The following is a 13,766-nucleotide window of genomic DNA, read 5'->3' as shown; positions in this document are numbered from 1 at the left end:
AAATAGATATTCGTCCCACTAATAGTCCTCTTCTTTAAGAAAATTGCAAAGAAAATGGTAAAGAACTTACCGTTGCGAGTGGAGTGACATTTATGGGTGACATTAGCTGCGTTCTCCTTGCGGCAGAAGAAGGGGTATTTACTGGAGCAGCTGTCATCGGCAATTTCACCTTTTTCGTTTAGAACCAAGCAGTCCTCATCATTGCCACTGGGTTCACCATGAACCCAATCCAGCTGCATGTTGGTGACAGGAACTCCTAAAAAAATAATGTTTTTTGTTAAAATTTTCATTTTTGACACTAACTTTTATCGCTGACTGTACTTTACCTTCAACAGGCAACTAATACTCATCGAGACAATTATAACATACCCAATCACAATTTGGTTTCCTTGTTCTATAATAGAGTTCCTATGATGGCCACCTCCTGTGTTCATTATCAGACCAGCTCGATGATACCATCGCATGTGTAGTTTCCGATCAATCGAATAATAGAAGTGGGTCTATTTTAGCTTCCAAGATTTGACATGAAGATTCATACAAACATTGCAAGTTAAATAAAAACTTAACATTTTAAACTTTCGCGGTTTGAACACATATTAAATCACATTTACAAACGGGTCTATCGCGAATTTATTTTGTTACCTTTATTTACCGACGTTTCGACACAGGTTTCACTGGTCGTGGTCGCGGCTAACTGACGTCCCAGCAAAATGCCAAAACAGATACAAATTAATTATTGTTCACGCGAAACGGAACGGTGAACACGATTACCGGACGAGTAGAGCGACGTCACGGCCCAAGTGTCAAAACTAGCTCCACATCATCGTATATCTGTCATATACCTACTCATATCTCTACAAGACCGATTAACGAACTTTGCGTGTCATACACATTTTGTATTTTTTATATAATTTTAATTAAATATCTTTAAGTCTAAAACGTGACTTCTTATTGTTTGTCCCATCGTGGACAAATCTGGCGACCGTGACAGGACAAGAACTACAAAATTCACTGCATCGGACAACGGGGAGCAGCAGGTCAAATGAAGGGCACTCGCAACTGAATTGCCAACCAAGTCTACAATCTACAAGGCCCAGTCTACCACCCTGCTCACCCTGTATACATGAAGAACGATCGAGCTACGAGGCAAACATCGAGTTTTATCAATTTCGGAGGACTACAAGGACTATTTAAAAGGACAACTCGGACTCACCGGGACCAGCCGGCCAGCAACGGATTACCAGCACCGCAGCATTGGTTCACCTAGATAAAAAGTGAGACCTGTCCATTTCTTTTCTTCCCTCCAATTATTACTTCGATCTGACTAGAATCGAGAACTTAGTTCTTTGCACTTGCTCTGGGCTGTCAAATTTACTTTCACGCAATTTAGCCACTTCAATCACATTATTCTAGCATCTTAGCTATCCATTTTAGCCATTATCACTTATATAAATTCACTATTTATCGAACATTTCTAGAATTAAACACGCAAAGTTAATTTATACCGTTATAGATCATAGCAAACGCTAAGCGCCTACGTAGCTAATCTATACGCGTACAAACGATAATTAAGAGATTTCCTATTGTAAATAATTGCACTGCTACACTATAACTTAATTATTTGCCTTTCGCTGTATTTATAGCGGATTTAAAGTGTAATTTCACATAGTCACTCACTTCATCTGCCTTTCGCACGAACTACCTATAGGTACATAACGCTTCCTAGATACTAATATTTACAACAATCTATTCCAGCATTACTGCACTGCTGTTTTCCTACCTACGAGCGCTCGCGCAGCGTGCATCTCTCGTCACCGACCGCCTGCTACTAAGGGCCAGTTTCGCCTACCACAGCCTGACTGCAGCATCAGCAGATCGAGGAACGAGCGTATGCCTATTATTCATTTCAAGTAAACAACTTTTTTGCAAGTACTACTTTGCTTATAACTTTGTTACTATGAGTGATTTAAAGGAATTGATGGTAAAACGTAGTTCGATTAAAGGACGTTTAACTAAATTTAAGAATTACCTAACTACTTTGCCGCTGGACGATACTATTTCACCAGTGGAAATTGGCAAATTAGCTTGCAAATTAAGTAATTTTGAAGCGTTATTTAAGGACTTTGAGGCATTGCAAGATGATGTCGAATTATTAAATGAAGCCACATTAAGCACGGAGTTGACTGAACGGGATTTAATCGAACAAGATTTCTACCATTGTATTGCCGTATCCCGGGATATTTTAGACAAATATAAGCGTAACAACCCCGATCGTGATAGTGAGTACAACTCAACCGCGACTAACCCTCATAACGCTGACCGGGATCTTATGGGTTTTCGTCTCCCTGTTTTAAAAATTCCCACTTTTGACGGAACCTATTACCGCTGGTTAGAATTCCGGGAAAGTTTCCACTCCTTAATACATAATAACGACAAAATTAAAAATATACATAAATTCTATTATTTAAATTCGTATTTAGAGGGCGAGGCAGCTCGAGTGATTTGTAATTTAGAGGTTTCTGACCAAAATTATCCCGAAGCGTGGAAATTGTTACGCGAACGATATGACAACAAACGTCAACTAGTCAACAATCATTTAAAATCATTATTTAATTTGGAAACTATCACGCGTGAGTCTGATAAGTCTTAGGTATATTGTTGACCACGTTTGTAAGAACTTGCGTGCTCTCAAGACTTTAGGTCAGCCCGTAGATCAATGGGACACCTTGATCATTTTTATGATGACGTCAAAATTGGACAGCACCACGAGTGTAAAATGGGAAGAGCACAAAAATTCTCTCGCGGACATGCCTACGCTAGATAATTTTCATTCTTTTCTAAAGGGTCGTGCAGACGTCCTTGAAACCGTTCAGCGGAATAAACAGGACAAGTCATTTAAGCGTCAACCAGACGCACCTGTTTTACCGCAGCGGTCTAAACCTAGTCAGCCTAGTGTTAAGGCCTTCGTGGCTCATACCAGTGAACCTTCCGGTTCCAAACCACTTCACTGCGTGATTTGTGATGGAGAGCATCGAATTTTTGACTGTGCGTCTTTCAAGGCCAAATCACCCGAGGACAGGCTCGCTCAGGCAGCTACCTTAAAATTATGTCACAACTGTCTGAGAGTAGGGCATGAAGTGCGACGTTGTAGGTTGCCAGGAACCTGTCGTTTATGTAAGCAACGTCACAACACACTCTTACACAAAGAAACCGAGGCTAGTGATGATGCTATTCAAGCCAACCTCTCTAAGTTGAATGTGCCAACCGAGTCTAGAGGTCTACTAGCAAGGGCTTTGGTCAATTTGGTAAACCCGACTACAAAAAAGGTAGTTACCGCGCATTGCCTACTTGATCCCGGTAGCGAGTCGTCGTTTATCACTCAAGACATTAAGCAAAGGTTAGGTTTGACTTCCCTCACTCCTAGTAATCTCACCCAGAAGCTTGAAGGTGTATGTGACATTGAAGTCATTATCAAGGTCGATCGCTGTATTGTCGAAGTTCAATCTCAACGAAATTCATACAGTGCTATATTAACATGCACAGTCTTACAACAGATAACTAAACCTATACCAAAGCGTAGCTTTGACATCAGCCATCTCGAATTAGCCCCCTTCGAACTTGCGGATCCTAGCTTTAATAAATCGTCCCAAATCGACATTCTCATAGGTGCTGACCTCTTTTGGGATATACTAGGATCTCAGAAAAGATCGTTAGGACATGGCAATCCTACTTTATGGAGCACTAAATTAGGATGGATAGTCGTAGGTCCCAAGCAGCAGTTTGATATTCTATCTAATTCCACGATTCGTTGCAACTTTGCTCGCACAAGCGACCTTCATGACGAACTCGCTAAATTCTGGGAATTAGAGGGCCTACCTCAGAAAAAACAAGCTTTAACCGAGCAGGAACGTTTGTGCGAGCAAAGCTTCGTCGCAACTACTGAACGTTCAGACGACGGGCGCTTCATTGTCAAACTTCCCCTAAAGGACGAGCCCGACTGCTTGGGTGACTCTTACAATGCAGCCAAGAAAAGATTTTTCCACTTAGAACGACGTTTTAGGAAGCAGCCAGAAGTCAAGGAACGTTATTCCAAGTTCATTCACGAATATGAAGAACTTGGCCATCTTTCTCCTTCGACCATTCCAAGGCCTACCAATGCGTTCTTTCTCCCCCACCATCCTGTTATCAAGGAAAAAAGCGAGTCTACTAAATTGCGCGTTGTATTCGATGCTTCGGCGCGCACTTCCTCTGGACTCTCTATAAATGACCTACAAATGGTAGGGCCTACGATACAAGACTCACTCTTCAATATTCTCATCCGTTTTCGGCAATATCGCTATGTGCTTTCCGGAGACGTTGAAAAAATGTACCGCCAAGTTTTGGTGCACGAGTCCCAACGCAATCTGCAGCTCATACTATGGCGTGATGACGAGTCGCAACCATTGCGAACTCTTAGACTTAATACGGTTACATATGGGTTCGCTAGCGCTAGTTTTCTTAGCACTCGGTGTATTTGGCAGCTTGGTGAGGAGTGTCAAGATCCTTTAGTAAAAACCATCCTCCAAAAGGATTTCTACGTCGACGATCTTTTGACCGGACATGATAATGAAGAGCAACTTCGCTTTATTCAGAAGTCTGTCTCTCAAAGCTTAGCCGCAGGAGCGTTTCCCTTAAGAAAATATAGGTCGAACTTACCTTCTATACTTACTGCGGAAGCCAACAACACCGAGGGTAACCTGATGCTCAGTGCTGCCACTGACACCCTTGGTCTTGACTGGGATCCATCAGTGGACGTTCTACGCTTCACCATTGAAATGAACCCAGTCGAAGCTCTCACTAAGCGGAGTATACTTTCATCAACCTTTAAAATATTTGACCCGCTTGGTCTCATCTCACCTTGCACAATCATACCTAAGCTTATCATTCAAGGCTTGTGGTCTTTGGGGCTAAATTGGGACGATCCTGCTCCTCAAGACATACAGTCAACTTGGCAGAAGTTTGCTGACAACATAAATAGCATATCTGAGTTGTCAATCCCTAGGCGAGTCTTGATTGATAACTACGTATCTGTAGAAATGCACGTCTTCTGTGACGCCTCTCAAAAGGCGTACGGTGCGGCTGTCTACCTCCGATCTATAGAAGCTAAGGGAAGAATTTTAGTGCGCCTTCTGTGCGCCAAAAGTCGAGTCGCTCCCCTAAAACCTGTCACTATCCCGCGTCTTGAGCTATGCGGCGCCCTTCTTGCAGCCCAACTGAGCGTCACAGTGACTGACGCCCTCCGCTGCCAAATATCGCGTCATGTCTATTGGACTGACTCAAGCGTCGTGTTATCGTGGCTAAATACAAGTTCAAACAAATTAAAAACGTTTGTTGCTAACAGGGTTAGCGAGATAGGAGAACTAACTGACGTATCTGCTTGGCGCCATGTTCCCACTTTGGAAAACCCAGCAGATCTTCTATCTCGCGGCATTGAACCGAATCGCATCGGAGGCTGTTCCGCTTGGTGGCAAGGACCTACCTTTTTGCAAGGCCCTGAAGCATCCTGGCCTTCGCTGAGCTCCACCCCCAAGCGGGACCCGCAAGAGTTGCCAGAATTGAAGGTGCATACAGTCACAATCACGGAACCTTTCATTCAATTCTCAAACTTTTCTAAACTCTGCCGATTACAACGAGCTTTAGCCTTTGTCTACAGGTTCCTCAACAATTGCAGAGAGCCTAACAACAAAGTATCTGGTCCCCTCCAAGTTAATGAATTAAATAAATCATTTGACACTCTAGTCAAAATTTCTCAAAACGAATCTTTTGGTAACGAGATAAGTCTATTAGAGAACAAGAAGACTCTTAATCGCAAATCTAATATTATCTCTCTTGATCCCTTTCTTGATACTCAAGGAATTCTTAGAGTTGGTGGCCGCTTGGCAGGTGCTTCAGTATATACATTCGACAAAAGGCACCCCATAATTTTACATGCGAACCACCCCTTTACTAAGCTGCTCTTTCGACAAGAGCATCAGCTATTGTTTCACGCTGCACCACAGTTATTGTTAGGTGCCATAAAGGATCGCATATGGCCTATAGGTGGAAGAAACCTAGCAAGGCGTACTTACCATATTTGTTCTGTATGTAGGCGTTTTAGAGGTAAGACTCTAACGAATAAAATGGGCAATCTGCCCGCTGAGAGAGTTACTCCCGACTACCCATTTTACACTACTGGAACTGACTTTGCTGGTCCATTCTTAATTACCGATCGAAAAGGCCGAGGATGCAGGATAACGAAAGCATATCTTTGCATCTTCATTTGCTTCCGATACAAATGCATTCACCTTGAAGCAGTGAGTCAGCTGTCAAAGGATGCTTTTACCTTGTGCCTCCAAAGGTTTATATCCCGTCGCGGCAAACCTAAACAAATCTTTTGCGACAATGGTAGGAATTTTGTTGCTATTGCAAAGGAGATTAATGAATTTTTAAAACTCAATACGGATGGCATCATCGATTTTGCGGCCAACAAAGGTATTGAATTTCGCTTCTCGCCAGCATACGCTCCTAACTTCGGTGGGCTGTGGGAGGCCGGTGTTAAAGCCGCTAAATATCACTTAAATAGGGTCCTAGGCAATGCCCATTTAACGTTCGAAGAATTATCGTCTCTATTCAGTCAGATTGAAGCCATCCTTAACAGCCGACCCCTTTGTCCTTTGAGCTCATCACCCCAAGATTTCGCTCCTCTTACCCCGGGACACTTTTTGATAGGTAGGCCCCTCACTGCGTTACCATCGCCGTGCCTACTAGACTCCAACATAAATCGCCTCGACAGATTCCAGCGTCTTGAACAGATTCGACAGCATTTTTGGAAGCGCTGGAGCTCCGAATACGTCCCCGAATTGCAGCAGCGCACGAAGTGGAAGCTCAGATGCAAGGACCTTAAACCAAATGACCTTATTCTGCTGAAGGAGGATTTCACGCCGCCACTCAATTGGCGCCTTGGCAGGGTCGAACGAATCTTTCCAGGGACTGATGGCATCCCTCGAGTCGCCGATATTTCCACAGCTCGAGGCACAGTTCGTCGAGCCATCAACCGCATCTGTCTACTCCCGTCCCCAGATGACGCAGAGTCTTGAAAGCTTCAGGAGCTTTCAAGGGCGGGGAGAATGTTCACGCGAAACGGAACGGTGAACACGATTACCGGACGAGTAGAGCGACGTCACGGCCCAAGTGTCAAAACTAGCTCCACATCATCGTATATCTGTCATATACCTACTCATATCTCTACAAGACCGATTAACGAACTTTGCGTGTCATACACATTTTGTATTTTTTATATAATTTTAATTAAATATCTTTAAGTCTAAAACGTGACTTCTTATTGTTTGTCCCATCGTGGACAAATTTGTCCAGATTTGGCCAGATTTGTGGATTAAATAAAAACTTGTTAAAAATTTGGTTCGTTTGAACTGTTTGAAGTAAATTGTTAATGTATAGCTTGACAATGCTTGATGTTAAGTATGTATGTGTTATCAGGAAAATAGGCTTGTAACTTGATGAAGACGTAGCAATATACTTTACAATGCAAGTGCTCGAAAAGTGCGTTTCGTACTACTTTTCCGCACTAGTGCTTTTTGTTTTCAATTTTTTTTTACAGTACATATGGTGCTACTTTCTCGCACTAGTGCGGAAAAGAGCACTTTTCCGCACTAGTGCTTTTTGTTTTCAATTTTTTAATAATTAAAGTTATTATGTTTTTTTTTACTCGTACAATGCATAGATTGCATAGTAAAACATTGTATGATACACGTGCGTAAAGATGATTTCCGCACTTGTTGCATAAATAGCTATTACAATGCATGTGCTCGAAAAGTGCGTTTCCTACGGAGCCATATCATGCGGAAAGTACTACTTTTCCGCACTAGTGCTTTTTGTTTTCAATTTTTTTTACAGTACATATGGTGCTACTTTCTCGCACTAGTGCGGAAAAGAGCACATTCCCGCACTAGTGCTTTTTGTTTTCAATTTTTTAATAATTAAACTTATTTGCCATTATATGTTTTTTTTATTTACTCGCACAATGCATAGATTGCATAGTAAACATTGAATGATACACGTGCGTAAAGATGATTTCCGACTCGTATTCCTTTATACACTCGCTCGCTTTGCTCGCTCGTCAATAAAATTCCACTCGTCGGAAATTACACACTTTCCGCACTTGTTGCATAAATAGCTATTGTAGTAGGTACTTGTTTTTTTCCTGCTTTTTAAAGATAACACTGTTTCCTGTTTTTTAGAACTAAGTATCTAACTGAAAGTTAGAGATAAAGCTCACAGATTTGATAACAGATATATTCACGTTTATAATAAGATCTCTTTACATGTTACTTTTACTAAACTTACCACCAAGAGACATGAAGTCTCGTATAGAGACAAGATCGTGAATTCCCGTGAAAACACCGCGTGAATTAAGCTTGTATTCGGTCATCATAGTTAGCATGGCTTTTGTCAGAGCAGTGGTCGAAGGAGAGGCTAATACACCACCTGCAAAAATTATCTGGTAAGTATAAGAATAGAATAGAATACTTTATTTCACAAACAGATTTACAAAACATAGTTACCAGCATAGATTAGTATATGTTATGTTACCAGGGGCCCCCGCACTAGGTTGCACCTGTATCGCGGGGAACCAGTTACATTTGTACAACAGAATTTCGTTTCGTATGCAAGTCATACTTTATCATATAACATAAATTTAAAATTTAAATATAATACTTAAAACTAAAAACTTAAATAAACTAGGGTTAGGTGACCCTAGTTTATTTAAGTTTTTAGTTAGGTGACGGGCGGAGGTGGGTCCATACGCAAGGAATAATTTGCGACCGGTCGCTGCTTGCGATGGGTCTATCTCTATGGCAGCCACCTGTCCGGTGGTTGGCATGGTGAATGGTCTCGGGGGGAGCACAAGTTGCAGAGAACCTCGAGGCAAAACTGGTTGTGCTCCTTCCCGAGGTTACCGCCTGTTAACTGCCTGGTTCTACCGTAGAAACAGGCAGAACAGAAACAACCAGTTGAATCATCTTGGCGTGAGCTTTGCAACGGATCGAACACCAGGCTCGGAGGTAGATGATGTCATCCGCATGACACCATCTACTACTGGGCCAGGAAAGAGAACCAGTGCAAAGAACACCCCCCACCATCCCTCATATGGATCTATGTTTGCGTGCCAACGTCGAGAAGCCACTGTAGGTTCGTCTTCGTTAACGGAGGCGAACATGCAGGGGCAGAACGATGGTGGCGCGCAAATAAAGATCCATATCCCGTAAAATCAACCGTAAGCGATGACGTGGCATGTCGCAGCGGGCTTTTCATCCACAAAGAAGGATGATTAGCGGTAGAATGCCACCCGCGTGTTTGTGCCGTGCGCGGGGACCCGTACGGGTGGAGAAGGAGATCCTGGGAGCGGGTGCGAAGCGGGGGTCTGTAGTCGTTATCCCCGTTAGACGAAGTTCCTTTGGCTCTAGATTCATCTCACACGGGAGGTCTTGGCTTAGCCAGCCAGGATCAATCGGCTGTTGTGTCCAGTCAGATGGCCACGTGGCGAGTTTCCTGGAGTGTAGGGGTCTGTAATCGGCGGAGCACGATTCCTGTGTTGGCTGTGGAGCTGACTAAGGTTTTGGCACCGTGCGGATTCATGGGCAACGCACTCTGGGACGCTATATCAGCTAGGTATCTCTGATGTGTCAAAGCATCCCAAATGTGAGGCTCCAAGGAGGGTGGGGAGCCTAGCTGCTGAAAATTTTCCTGTTGGTTTATGGATAACATAATACCTAAAACGACGGTAGGAGGAGAAAAAGCCGGACCCGTACGGGATGAGGCAAAGGCGCATAGCGCAAAGGTTGCTGCACCAGCTGGGAGTGGACCTGTCCCTGACAGGAACACGGGAGCAGGTGGCAGTAAGGCATGGAGGTCCGCAAGGACGGAGGGCGCGCATGGCGCGAAAAGCAGAGGCCATGGTGGAGCAGGCCACTCCAAAGGTACCACCAGATCTTTTCCCCAAGGGTTGAAAAGTGGATGCGTTCAGCAAGTTCCCGTAAGGGGACCGACTAACGCAGGTGCTGGAGGAGTAGGCAGCGGAACGATGGCCCACTGCGAGAGGCAAGCAGGAGCACCACTTCCAAATCCTGCTGGCGTTGCTCCGGGCGCCCAAGACAGTGCGGCCACGCCCAAGGGCGTGGACGAGCAGTCGGGTGGAGGAGCCGCTATGTCCAGGAGGCAGAAGAGGCGTGCGAAGGCGCGAATTGCGAGGACGGACGCGCAAATGGTGGCCGGACCCAACACTAGTGGAGCGGGAAGGCCACCAAATAAGAGGCCACTGGGGGCCAGTGGCGACTCGTCTCTGCTCGCTAGCGACCCCAAAAGAACGAAGGTGGGAGGATCGTTTGCGGAAGTCGTGGCGAGCGAGAAGATGGCCATCGTCCCAGTGGCCTTTCCAGCTGAGAAGGTGATGCAGGAGCACATGCCGGCGATCGTAGGAGCTCTGCTCCTATTCCTTGATGAGGCCGCCGAACCTATGCCCGACATCACACTCGGCAACCTTGTGGGGGGCGCGCTCAGCGTAACCTGCAAGGGGAGGGAGACCGTGGAATGGCTCAGCACGGTAATCGGAGGTGGTGAGATTGCCGGGCTGCGCCTAAAGGTCATGAGTGCCAGAGACCTGCCGAAACCGGTCAAGATGGCCTGGAAAACGGTGGTTGATGGCAGTCAGGACATCACGAGAGCCCTCAGAGTGCTGCAGAGGAGGAACCCGAGGCTGCACACAAGCGAGTGGAAGATAGTCGACACCGTGGGGTCGGGGCCGAGCACCAGGCGAATCGTCCTGATGGACCGGGTGTCGGCCGCCGTCATCAAGGAGGCCGACTATGTTCTGCACTCTGGGCTCGACACCAGCCACTTCAAGCTCCTGGAAGAAGGGAGGGAGCAGGGGCCTGAGGGGGCTGAGATCGGGGCCTGTGGGGTAGTACCCGAGGAGGCTACGGTTGCCACGGTGACAGGGGAGGCCCCGGAACGGGAGGCGCCACCAACTGGCGACGCACCTGTGGAGGTGGCTGGGGACCGGTCGGAGGAGACGGGGGATGTGGTGCAGCCCGGGGGGGACTACGCTGAACCGTTCATGGCTCGGGCATCGTCACCGAACTCGGTGGCGGGTTCAGAGTACCTGAGCGGTTTTTCGGAACTCTACCTGGACGGCAACATATCACCCATGTCTTACAACGACGGGGACGACACGGTCCAAGAAGTGGCTGCTGATCTCAGCACCACCAAACATTAAAAAGCCGCAATGGAGGGTATAAGGTGCGTACAGATAAATCTTCAGCACAATAAAGCAGCCACTGCCCTTCTGGCTAGGCAGCTAAAAAGCGACAAGTTCGATATTGCTCTTATTCAAGAACCATATATTTACAAAGGCGAGATAAGAGGCTTAAACGGTACTGGCGGGACAATGTTGTATGTTTGTCCTGAAAGTAATATGAGGACATGTATTTATGTTAAAAATGGCATTGACGCTATGCTTCTACATGCTTTCTGTTCCAGGGATCTGACTACGGTCAAGATCCAAAACAAGGGGGGGGGGGTAAGGCTCTAATCTTCTCATCAGCCTACCTTCCCTACGAGGCAGCAGATCCAATCACTGGGCAACTGCGGGATCTTGCTGTCTACTGCAGCCAGGCGAACACCGACCTGATCATCGGCTGCGACGCGAACGCACACCACGTCATCTGGGGAAGCTCGGATGTCAACAGAAGAGGGGAGAAGGTACTGGATTTTCTGGTAAGCTCTTCCTTACAATTATTAAACAAAGGCAATGAACCGACATTCGTCAATGCTAGGCGGGGTGAGGTTATTGATATAACGCTAGCGTCCAACAACGCGAGTAGTAAGATTAGCTCATGGCATGTCTCTGGGGAGATTTCTTTATCGGACCATAGATACATATGCTTTAGGTATAAGACTAAAATTCAATTAGAAATTATACGCAAACGGAATCCCAGAAACACCGACTGGTTAGCGTTCAAAAGCGACTTGAAGGTGGAACTGGGAGACCTTAAAGGCAAGCTAAACTCTATCAGTGACATAGAACTTGAATCAGACCGAATGGTACAAGCTGTTTATACAGCCTGGGCAAACAACTGCCCGGAAAAGAAAATCCTGGCGAAGAAGGTGCCCTGGTGGAACCCGGAGATCGCAAAACTCCGGAAGGAAACCAGGGCTGTCTTCAACGATGCTAAAAGGACTAAGGACTTTCAGCATTATGCGCAGAAACTCACTGAATACAGCAAAGCGGTGAGGAAAGCAAAAAGGAAGGCATGGATGAACCATTGCGATCAAATCAGGTCCATACCGGAAGGCATGAGACTTACAAAAGCGCTAGCCACAACGAAGTCAGTTCCGCTCACTTCAGTTAGAAGAAGTGATGGAGGAATGACTGAAACGGGGTTAGAAACCCTAAAAGTCATGTGTAACACACACTTCCCAGGCTCGATAATACACCAGAGCGTAACGGACGATATAGTAACTAGTGTGGTGGAACAACCCACTAGCACTACCAGGTACAACTGGGACACGTCTAAAAAGGTAGTAGATCACGATACAATGGGCACTATCAACATTTCAGCCATACAAAGCCCCGGGGCCAGATGGAATCTACCCCATACTACTACAAGAGGGCGCCAATGTACTAATACCACACTTAGGTAGACTGTACAGAGCGTGCATAGCTTTCGGACACGTGCCACGTGTGTGGAGGATGGTAAAAGTAACATACCTGCCTAAACCAGGCAAAGCAGATTACACAGAAGCCAAATCGTACAGGCCGATAAGTCTGTCATCATTTTTCCTCAAAACATTGGAGAAACTGGTAGACAGACATATAAGGGATGGTCCTCTTAAGAGACATCCACTGCACCAATTGCAATGTGCGTACCAGCCGGGTAAATCGACTGAAACGGCACTGCACCTGGTGACAACCAAAGCAGAGCAGGCGATAGAGAACAAGGAACTATGCCTAGCCACTTTTCTAGACGTGGAGGGGGCATTTGACCGCACCACGTATCAGGCAATCAGCACTGCAGCATCTAAACATGGCATAGAACCGACAATCTGTAGATGGATTGGTACTATGCTAAATAGCCGACTAATAAAGTCCACCCTCATGGGAGATGAAATATTAGCCACGGCCACGAAGGGTTGCCCACAGGGGGGGGTTCTTTCACCGACTCTCTGGAGCCTGGTAGTGAACTCACTGCTGGAAGAACTAAACAAAGGCCCAATATACACGGTAGGGTATGCAGATGATTTAGTGATTCTTGTAAACGGGAAATTCCCGGGAACGGTATCGGAAATCATGAATACAGCACTGAAGCAAGTGGAGAGGTGGTGCAACCATCATCAGCTCTCCATCAATCCTGGCAAAACAGTAGTAGTACCGTTTACCAGGAAAAAGACCCTTAACGGCATGAAACAGCTGAAGCTTTATGGAAGGGTTCTGGAAATGTCCGATGAAGTGAAATATCTAGGTTTAACACTAGATAAAGAACTGAACTGGAAAAAGCATGTCGAAACTACCATAACCAAGGCACTGAGGGTGTTTGGAATGTGTAGAACGGCATATGGCAAAACGTGGGGTTTAAACCCAAAGGTACTGAGATGGATCTATACCATGATGGTAAGACCTATCATTCTGTACGGATGCCTGGCATGGTGGCCAAGGACACTAAAGAGCACAT

The 13,766-nt window shown here is 45.6% G+C and overlaps 1 protein-coding gene across 1 annotated transcript in view; it reads right to left on the bottom strand.

Moving 5' to 3' along the window:
- Window positions 1–13,766, bottom strand: part of LOC134740831 (secretory phospholipase A2 receptor-like) — a 39,737-nt gene that overhangs the window by 8,427 nt on the left and 17,544 nt on the right. The window lies entirely within an intron of this gene.

Source organism: Cydia strobilella, chromosome 4 (assembly GCF_947568885.1).
Source record: "Cydia strobilella chromosome 4, ilCydStro3.1, whole genome shotgun sequence".
Lineage (NCBI taxonomy): Eukaryota > Metazoa > Arthropoda > Insecta > Lepidoptera > Tortricidae > Cydia > Cydia strobilella.
The sequence above is the reverse complement of the archived record's forward strand: the minus strand, read 5'-3'. Positions and strand labels throughout refer to the sequence as shown.